Source organism: Cervus elaphus, chromosome X (assembly GCF_910594005.1).
Source record: "Cervus elaphus chromosome X, mCerEla1.1, whole genome shotgun sequence".
Classification (NCBI taxonomy): domain Eukaryota; kingdom Metazoa; phylum Chordata; class Mammalia; order Artiodactyla; family Cervidae; genus Cervus; species Cervus elaphus.
The window spans coordinates 63,550,437-63,561,658 of record NC_057848.1 but is presented as its reverse complement, the minus strand read 5'-3'; the positions used below and the strand labels follow the sequence as shown (position 1 = coordinate 63,561,658).

The 11,222-nt window shown below is 37.8% G+C and overlaps 1 pseudogene; it reads right to left on the bottom strand.

Moving 5' to 3' along the window:
• Positions 1-698: 698 nt before the first annotated feature.
• Positions 699-1,453, bottom strand: LOC122689242 (annotated as a pseudogene).
• Positions 1,454-11,222: the final 9,769 nt, after the last annotated feature.

Sequence of the window (11,222 nt, the reverse complement as noted above, 5' to 3'; positions counted from 1 at the left end):
GTCCTTTATCAGATATCTTTTGCAAATATCTTCTGCCAGTCTGTGCATTGTCTTCTCATTCTCTTGACAGTATTTTTTGCAGAACAGAAGTTTATAATTTTAATGATGTTCAAGTTATCAATTATTTCTATCATGGATCATGCCTTTGGAATGGTATATAAAAAGTCATTGTTATACCCAAGGTCATCTACATTTTCTATGTTATATTCTATTAATTTTGTAATCCTGCATTTTATGCTTAGGTAGGTGATCTATTTTGAGTTAATTTTTGAGAAAGATCTGTGTCTAGATTCTTTTTTTTTTTTCTTGGCATGTCAATGTCCAGTCGTTCTATCACTTTTCATTGAAAAGACTATTTTCTCTCCATTATATTGTCTTTGTTCCTTTGTTAATTGGGTCTGTTTAATTGCGTCTATTTCTGGGCTCTCTATTCTATTCCATTGATAATTTTTCTATTCTTTCACTAAAACCACACTGTCTTAATTACTGTGGCTTTATTGTAAGTCTTGAAGTTGGGTAGTATCAATCCAACTTTGTCTTCTCCTTGAGGATTGCGTTGTGTTAGCTATCCGTGGTTATTGCTTTTACTTAAAAACTGTAGAGTCAGTTTGTCAATGTCCACAAAATAATTTCCTGGGATTTTTTTTTTTTTTACCACAAATAAGATCTTTTATTTGTCACCATTAAAAGTCTGCATTTTAAACAGATTCTTGGACTGGTGGCTCATATCCATCAGCTCATTCAGCTTGTCTTGTTCAACACCTGTCTTGTTCAACACCTGTCTTGTTCCCAGTAGCTTTTCCAGAACTACTACCTTCACCATGTAGCTCCATGAGTTTTCCCAATTCAAATTTGGACTTCTTCAGCATTTTTACTTTTCTAACGAAGACATCATGGAGTGGATAAATAGATTGGCAAGCCTGTTCTATGTCTTTTCCAATACTATCTGGAATCAGTTTATTGACCACCTCTTTCAAGTCATTTGTCTGCTGGTGCTGAGCATAAGAGGTCTTCCGAATCTGATTGTTGCGTTTTTTAGTAAAACCCACACAGAGTAGCCATTGGTAGTCTTGATATCAACGTGAGCTTCAATCATGGTCTGCCATTTTTTGACCATGGAGCATATTTTGTCACGGGTAAGATCCATATCATGAAAATTAGTCAGGCAGTTTTTGCCCTGAACATCCTCAGTAATTAGCTTGAATTTTCTAAATGCTACTTCATCATTCTGCAGATCAGCAAGAGTCACTTCAAAAGCATGACCTTTGAGGCCATCAGATGCGATTTTGGTTCCTTGAGTTTTCATACCCAGTGTTTTCCCAATATTCCTTATATTGAACATAGCTGATGTTTTCACATCATACCAATCTTTTTTAGAAAATGGGTCAATGACTTTCTTCTTGGCTCCCTTTTTGCCTTCTTTCACAAGGTGCTGGTTCTTGCCAACCACCATGGTGCCACTCAGAGCCGAAAGGGCTTTCCTGGGATTTTAATTGGGACTGAATTGAATATATAAAATTAATTAGAAAGAAGTGACATCTTGAAAATACTGATTCTTCCTATCCATGCATATGGAACATCTCCATTTACTTAGAGCTTTGATTCCTTTCATTAGAGTTGTGTAGTTCTTTTCCATATTTTTAACATAAAACATGAAAGTGTATGTTCCTTAACTAGTCCTGTAAGGTGAAGTCAAGGTCTTCTCTTGAGATGTATCCAGAGTTCTGTTCCTCATCCTTATGAAATGCATACTAACAGTGAATACTAGTTACATTTCTATGTTATTATTATTTCTAGTTACATTTTACTTGCATTGAAGCAATAACTTAAAAAGCAACAAACAATCTGAGAGAGGCCTTCTAATTTTTATAATATTTTTACAAATTTTTAATTTTCTTGCTCACTCCAGATTCATACAGATTTATTTTAGAGCTCACCTTTATTGTGTTTTCCCAAGGCTTTTATCTGAGCATTCCTACATGAAAGAAAGCTTTATTTTTATAGTTATATCACATTGGTTTCTTTGACATTTAATTGAATTGTTATTATATCAAGTGTAATTAGCATATAAAAACATTTTCAAATATACAAATGATTCTTGATAAGCATACACCTCAACCAGTAGGAAAAGGACCACATAAGCGCACAAGGAGATGCCTACCAGCCATGAGCTTTACATGTGCTACAAGTATTACATGCATCGTAGAGGACCCAGAAACCACTCAGAGGTCAGCTAACAGAACTTCTACTGTTTATTGTTTATTTATTTTGCTTTATTTTTATGAAACAAAATCACAAAGGAAAAAGGAACAAAAAGCAACTTTAATCACCATATTTAGAAACTGTCAATAGAATAGGTTTAGAGAATAGAATTTTAAAGGTTTTTGAGGGGTGGGTATTGTGTGTGATGTTTGTGGTGTGCTTCGACAGAATTTTTGCAGTTATTTAATTATGAAATATTTTATATAGACTTCTTGATGATGGCTATTTTGACAGGAATGAGGTAATAACCTCATTGTAGTTTTGATTTGTATTTTTCTAACAATTAGCAATGTTGAGCATCTTTTCATGTGCCTGTTGGCCATCTGCATGTCTTCTTTGGATAAATGTCTATTTAGATCCTCTGCCCAGTTTTTGATTGGGTTGTCTGCTTATTTTTTATATTGAGCTGTTTGCATATTTTCAAAATTAATTCCTTGTTGGTTGCACAGTTTGCAAATATTTTCTTCCATTCTGTAGGTTATCTTTTCATTTTGTTTATAGTTTCCTTTGCTGTGCAAAAGCTTTTGAGTTTAATTAGGCCCCATTTGTTTATTTTTGTTTTTATTTCCATTACTCTAGGAGACGGTTCCCAAAAATATTGCCACAATTTATGTCAAAGGGTATTCTATGTTTTTCTCTAGGAGTTTTATAGTATCCAGTCTTACATTTAGGTCTTTAACCCAAAAGCATAGAGACTATTATAATGAACACCTATGTGCCAACAACTCAGCATATGAAATAAACATTGGAGATATAAATAAAACCTCCTGTTTATCTTTATGTATCCATCTGGGTCCCAACAAGAAACATAGTGACACACTTAATATGAGATCATTCCAAGAGATTTTGATAGAAAAATGACTATTTACAAAGGTGTGGGTATGAGAGAGCTACAAAAAAACAGTGCAGAAATTTGGGATTAGTAGCAACAAAGCTGTTACCATCCTTAGACCCAAAGGGATAAGAAAAGGAGATATGCCTGGAATCCAAAGAATATCATGTAGAATTGGCCTTTCTGAGTGTAGCAGAGACCTCTGGTCAAACATAGGCAGTCTGAGGTGACCTCACAGAGAGGGAGCCAGAAGAATACTTTCCACCCTCTTTCTGAATTCCCGGTGGTTTCCCCATTGTCCAAATCCTTCCTGAAGCCACAGAACATGGAGAACCCGTTTATGCAGTTGATACATGTCAGCCTCCCCTGGCAGAGAACAGAGAGTGGAGAAGAGAGTTAACTGAAGAGGCAGATATCAGTTATTCAGCTTTCTCATCCCATCCCACTCTCTTCTTCCTCTCATCCACAGAGGTATCACTAATCTGAATTTAGTGTTCAGTATTTCCATTCAAAACTGTGTACTTTTACCATACTTGCATATATCCATCTGCACTACAGAGTACTGTTTAGTCTGGTAGTTACTACAGTTATCTACCAAACACAATCCTAAAGGAAATCCACACTGAATATTCTCTGGAAGGACTGATGCTGAAGCTGAAACTCCAGTACTTTGGCCACCTGATACGAACAGTCAACTCATTACTGGGAAAAGATTGAGGGCAGGAAGAGAAGGGGTGACAGAAGATGAGATGGATGGAGGGCATCACCAACTCAATGGACATGAATTTAGCAAACTCTGGGAGATAGTGAAGGACAGGGAAGCCTGGTGTGCTGCAGTTCATGGGGTCGCAAAGAGTCAGACATGACTTAACGACTAAACAACAACAACCAAATACTTGGGGTGATCTTACACTCACATAGTAAGATTATGCTTCCCAGTCCTTTAAAGTTCAGTGTGACTATGTGACTTTCTTTGGACAATGAAATATGAGTGAAAAGGAAATGTGCCCCTTCCAGGGAGAAGCTTTAAGAACTACCATGCAAGTCACTTTATCTGCTTCCCATTGGTAAAGTGATCAGTGAAGCATGTGATAAAATGAAGTTTATATCAGCCTGGGACTCTGAATTACTCATGAACAGAGGCCCCGGATAATCTGTGCTGGATGTATCATGGATCGAAGTCACTGAGATTTCAGAGTGTTTGTTTAAGTAGCATAACTTAGCTTGTCTAAACAGAAATGTTTTACATAGTTTTAAACTTTGTATAAATTATATTCTGCCGTATTTATCATACAGCAGTTTTTTCCTTGACCATTTTTTTTAACACCAAAAACATTTTATATTGGGGTATTTTGAAATTCACTCATGCTAATGCAGGTAGCATATAAAAATCTATAATATTTAACTGTTCTCCCATTGATAGAACAGTTAAGATACAATTTTTGCCATGACTCATAACTAGTATTCTGGTACATGTCTTCTGTGCAGATGTGCAAGAATTTTGCTAGGGGATATACTCAGGGGAGGAACAACGTGCTTTTAAGCTTTTCAAAGAAAGTAACAGGTTGGGAGGAGACTTTGATCATTATGAACCATAGTTTCCATCAAAAAGGTTTTCAGAAATCTTTGTCCCTCAGGAGTGTGAAAACTGCCTCTCTCAGAACACTAAAATATAATATTCAGGAAAATTCTGTTTTAAAATTGGCCTGACCTTGAGAAGACCAAAATCATCCTTAAAAATTAAAGAGATCCACCTCAGAGAACAAATGGTTACACAAAATAACACCAATTTACTCTTCTAAAAATCTCTCAGGATAAAAGGCAAATTGAGATAAAGGGAAAAAAAATAGTATATTTTGGAGTTGGTTCTTGAAAAATTTTCTTTTTACAGATATAGTGAGAAATAAAACTACATAATCAGCCAGTAACTGATTAAAAGTATTATCAGCAAAGACAATTGGTGACTAAACAATGTGCTACCAGTCATGAGTCAGGGAATGATAGTACAGAATTACCCATATTATCTTTCCCATTCTCAGTTTAGGTTACTAATATCAAATAATCACCTTTATTTTTTTTTAAAAAAGCAATCTGAATAACAGGATTAGTTCCCCCACCCCACCCCACTCCTGCCCAAAGGTGATGAGAAATAGAGAAACATTCTGGAAATATTTGAATGAGAAAAGAAAATGCCTCAGAACATGTCGTGTACATGTCTTTAGAATCCACCATACAAAAATATCCTGTAGTAAAAGATATCTGTGTAGGTAACAAGTATTGCAGACTGTAATATTAAGAACATAAGGTATAGTAATAGTATTTATTTTTATGGTACTCAAGGCCCTAGAAAACAGTTATGAAGATGATTATGAAAGTATGGAAACTTTTGGATGGAGTGGAGCACATATGGAAAGCAGATTATGAAACACTCTGGTAATAGCCTAGTTGGTTTTTTAAAATCTGGAGTCTGTTACAATATACATGAAAATATCAAGAGCTGTTCTCTAAGCAGTGGGATTGTAGATACTTTTAAATTTCATTTTTTATGTATACATATATCTAATTTTCTATAAAATTAAATGTTAAAAACAGTATACATTACATTTAAATTACTTATGTTAAGAATTTGTTAATGGCTGGAAGAAAAGAAAAAAAAATTTTTTTGCCTTCACATCAGCATTTTTCAACTGCCACTTTCTTGACTTTCAGTGTAGGGCTTTCATTTTGTTTCCATGTGTTCAGACTCAGGCCACTGGGATGTGCTCACCTCCAGAGACTAGTGTGATAATAAGAGGAAATGCCAAATGAGAACCTTCTTTCTTCATGTCCAGTTACTCTTCTCCCTCCCTCTAGGGCTGTCTGAAGCCCAGAATAACAAAGGCTGTTGATAAAAGTACAAACTAGTCTGCAGCAGAGTGGGGGCTCATATCACAGAGCAAGAGTGCCCAGCCAAGCTCTCAGTTGCTGTTTCAGCTGCATACCTTTTTCATACCAGTTCCTGCCCCCTACTCCTCCACAACACTTCACCCTATCCCAAGGTCATGTACCCATTCATTCTTTTTTTTTTTTCCATTTATTTTTATTAGTTGGAGGCTAATTACTTTACAATATTGTAGTGGGTTTTGTCATACATTGACATGAATCAGCCATGGATTTACATGTATTCCCCATCCCGATCCCCCCTCCCACCTCCCTCTCTACCTAATCCCTTTGGGTCTTCCCAGTGCACCAGGCCCGAGCACTTGTCTCATGCACCCATTCATTCTTAAAAGACTAGAGATGAGAAAACCCACAGTTAAGTTCCCTCATTTTACGGATGGAGATATTTCCAGAGAGGGAAAGTACCTTCTCTAAGGTCACATAACAGTACAGAAAATGTTAGATCTGACACAAGACCCATGTCATTGATAAAGGATTAGAAAACTTGGCTTCCACACTGTGACAGACACAGGTTCAAATCCCAGCTTTTCACTCCCTAAGCCTTTGCTCGCTCAGATGTAAATGGAGCAACATAAGGTTGAGTGAGGACAAATCAGGTCACATGGGTCCATGCTTTAGTGTACAGGGCCCGGCACATAGTATGCATCAAACAAATGGTAGCTGTATTATTATCATTACTAACACTTACACTAATACTAATACAACAGTACTCTTATATTATGATAGAAATCTGCTGCTTAAAAGCTACATCTGCTTCCTCTAGATCCTTGCCATAAATCGCCCTTTTCTAAGATGAGCTCACATCTTGGAAATTTTCTGGTAACTCTGGCCAAATTAAACATCTCTCATTAACCTTCAGTGCCTTGTGCAAGACCTGTCACTTTGCCGCTGACATATTGACACTTGCTCTAATTTCAGTTGTGGTGCACCCACTGCAGTTCTTCTTTTTCAAAGCATTTCATTTGAAGTCCCTTGAGTGCATTCTGACACCCTGTGATTTTTAAAGTCAAATAAATAATTGCTCCATTTCCTCCCGAGCTTTGATGAAATGTCAAAAACATTATAGAAACTGATGAGAATTTTGTGAAGGTCTTGTCAGTAGCCCACTGCCTCACCATTATCATCATTCCTAGTCAAACTCTAGGGTCATTTAAAGGGCACATTTTGACTTAAATTCAGGTTTTAATTATAATAATCAGAATACAATGTTTTTTCATTGACTGTTTACATTTGTTTGGGATTAATTTGGATGACACAGTCAGTACTAAATTAGGACCCATCAATACTAAATTAGGCCCAGGAGGGGGAAATTGCCCAGATAATTTTTAAATGAGTGCCTGTCCAATAACTTCAACCTCTTCTCTAAAACACTTTGTCCAGAGTGGTGAAAAAGGATCACATTTTAGGACTGAAATTGGTCACCTTCACTTCTCCTTGCTTGCTAACCTTCTGATCAGAATTCTAGCTCACAGTGGCATGTACAAAAAGTGGGCCTTAGCAGAAATGGAAAAGACCAGCCCAACAGAGACCCTGGAAAATTCACCATCTCAAAAATTAAGAACTGGCTTCATTGAAATGGAAACATCCCAAACCAGGCATCACTCTGGGTACATGCCATACTCTAACTACACTCGCTGGTATACTGAGAGAGAAAATAAAGCAGTCAAAGGCACAGGTGCAGTCAGCTGTAGAGAATCAATAATGTCACTCCCAGAAGACTTCCATGGTTTACAAAGTCAAATCTCTTCTATAACCAGAACTGCATGAACTGATGGACCAAAGTACCTTTTTGATAGCGCCCAGACTGCAAAAGATCTCATCACAGAGTGAAAAGAGCTACAGACTGCAAGCATGCAGACTTGTGTAATACACTAACTCTGTGGCCTTGGAAAAGTCACTGTGTCTCCCAGAATCTCAGCCTGCTGGCATATAAAAATGGATATGATGTATGTGAAAATGCTTTAGCCACAATGAAACACTATGTAAATGTAAATGATAATTACAAAAACAATAACTGCTCTAAATATTTATTATATGTGCAGCACTCTAAGGAATAAAAAAAAAAAAAAACGTCAAATTTGATCTGTATCCTCAAGGTGCTTATGACCATATCAGAGAGACAAAACTGCTGATGTCAATGAAACAACTAAATTTCAATATGAGCATGTAGTTGCTCAATGCTTTGGGTTTCAAAAAAAAAAAAATAAAACATTTGTAAGAATCATCTTATTTGGGCTCCCCATGTGGCTCAGTGGTAAAGAATCTGCCTGCCAATGAAAGAGACATGGGTTCAATCCCTGGGTCAAGAAGATCCCCTGGAGAAGAAAATGACAACCCACTCCTGTATTCTTGCCTGGGAAATCCTGTGGACAGAGGAGCCTGGCAGGCTACAGTCCTGTGGGGATCACAAAGAGTTGGATACAACTTAGTGACTGAACAAGAATCATCTTATTTGACCCTCATAACAGCCCTATGAGGAAGGTAGAATTATTACTACTATACCCCTTTAATAGACAGGAATCAAAATAAGTGAGTTGCTTGCCCAGTGGGGCACATGGGCACAAACCAAAATCTATGTCTTTGAACTCCTGATGAAGTACACGTTTTTGAGTCATACCTTTCGGTCTACTTATTAAGCTAGGTTAAGTAGTATGGGCCCTATAACTTCTGTAGAAGTTCAGAGAAGGGATGAATGGTTGATGAATAAGATATAAGAAAGGTCTGAGATGTCTTATGGAGGCACTCCCAAAAACTCAGTAGGATTTCAGTAGGCTGAGAAGCTACGAGAAAGCACTCATATTAAAGTTCCCAGATTTTCAAGCTATACACAAGGCCCTTCAGAATTTGATATGGCTCCATTCCCACACTGACTCTGAGAATTACTGCACTGTGAACTGTCATAACTAAGAGAAATCTTCTACCTCAGATCTGTTAAGGCTGGAAAAGGCAAACCACCTAATCAGAGTCCAGCTCCCTCGTCTGTCTCTCTCACACATTTATCCTTCCCCACAAAATAGGTTCAATGCCCTTTTCTTGTAAACTTTTCACAAGAGTACATTTACATGAGCATAAAAAAACACTCAATTTCATTGAAAAAAATATTTATATAAAGACAAATAAGCCTTGGTGACAGATATTTCTGAGAAATTATTTATTCAGTTATTAAGTTAATGAAACTAAATGACCTACTTTAATCACATAGCTTTCAACTCAACATTCCAGAATCTCTCCTTACAGATTGATGATAGGCTAACTAGAAGGCAAAGAATATTAACAACACTATAAAAATTCAAATATTCCCTCAGGTCCCCAACTAAATTTTGATGAACAGAGCAATGCATTTAAACTGGAAAGCAAAAGACTATTGTTTTTTTTTTCCAGGGGCTGTGCATGAGATTGTTGGCAAAATGCACATCCATATCTGGAACACTAGAAAATTCCCACAATGCCTCATTGCCAGGGCTGGCCAGGCCATAGCTGCCTCAGTTCAGCTCAGTTCTGTCTCTCAGTCATGTCCAACTCTTTGCGACCCCATGAATTGCAGTACGCCAGGCCTCCCTGTCCATCACCAACTCCCGGAGTTTACTCAAACTCATGTCCATCGAGTTGGTGATAGCATCCAGTCACCTCATCCTCTGTCACCCCCTTCTCCTCCTGCCCCCAATCCCTCCCAGCATCAGGGTCTTTTCCAATAAGTCAACTCTTCACATCAGGTGGCCAAAGTATTGGAGTTTCAGCTTCAGCATCAGTCCTTCCAATGAACACCCAGGACTTATCTCCTTCAGGATGGACTGGTTAGATCTCCTTGCAGTCCAAGGGACTCTCAAGAGTCTTCTCCAACACCACAGTTCAAAAGCATCAATTTTTCAGCACTCAGCTTTCTTCACAGTCTGACTCTCACATCCGTACATGACCACTGGAAAAACCATAGCCTTGACTAGACAAACATTTGTTGGCAAAGCAGTGTCTCTGCTTTTCAATATGCTATCTAGGTTGGTCATAACTTTCCTTCCAAGGAGTAAGTGTCTTTTAATTTCTTGGCTGCAATCACCATCTACAGTGATTTTGGAGCCCCCCAAAATAAAGTCTGACACTGTTTCCACTGTCTTCCCATCTATTTGCTGTGAAGTGATGGGACCAGATGCCATGATCTTAGTTTTCTGAATGTTGAGCTTTAAGCCAACTTTTTCACTCTCTTCTTTCACTTTCATCAAGAGGCTTTTTAGTTCCTCTTCACTTTCTGCCATAAGGGTGGTGTCGTCTGCATATCTGAGATTATTGATATTTCTCCCAGCAATCTTGATTCCAGCTTGTGCTTCCTCCAGCCCGGCGTTTCTCATGATGTACTCTGCATATAAGTTAAATAAGCAGAGTGACAATATACAGCCTTGACGTATTCCTTTTCCTGTTTGGAACCAGTCTGTTGTTCCATGTCCAGCTCTAAATGTTGCTTCCTGACCTGCATATAGGTTTCTCAAGAGGCAGGTCAGGTGGTCTGGTATTCCCATCTCTTTCAGAATTTTCCACACTTTATTGTGATCTACACAGTCAAAGGCTTTGGTGTAGTCAATAAAGCAGAAATAGATGTTTTTCTGGAACTCTCTTGCTTTTTTGATGATCCATCGGATCAATTTGATCTCTGGTTCCTCTGCCTTTTCTAAAACCAGCTTGAACATCTGGAAGTTCACGGTTCATATATTGCTGAAGCCTGACTTGGAGAATTTTGTGCATTACTTTACTAGCGTGTGAGATGAGTGTGAGTGATAGCTGCCTACCCCACCACAGAGTCATGCCACTTACATTGGAGGTAGCTTAGGGTAAAGCATAGTGCCAGGGGGCCTGGTTTAGTTTTGTAGAACACTTGGACTACCTTGAAGTGCTTCAAGGGTACAAATATTTTGGATTAAATTTAATTTTAGAAAACCACCCTAAATTCTTTGTTAACCTATGCTGGGTCTGAGTCTTCTGCAACCCCATGGACTGTAGCCCACCAGGCTCCTCTGTCCATGGAATTTCCTATAGTAAACATAATAAGCTCACTCAAATGTACCATGTCTGAGCACACCGAAAGCCATAGACATATTTTCTTATGTAGTGTAGAACATGTTGGACAGCAGATCTCAGAATATAACTCTTCCTATCACCTCTATTATGGGTTTGAGCTTTATGGACATATATCACTGATTAG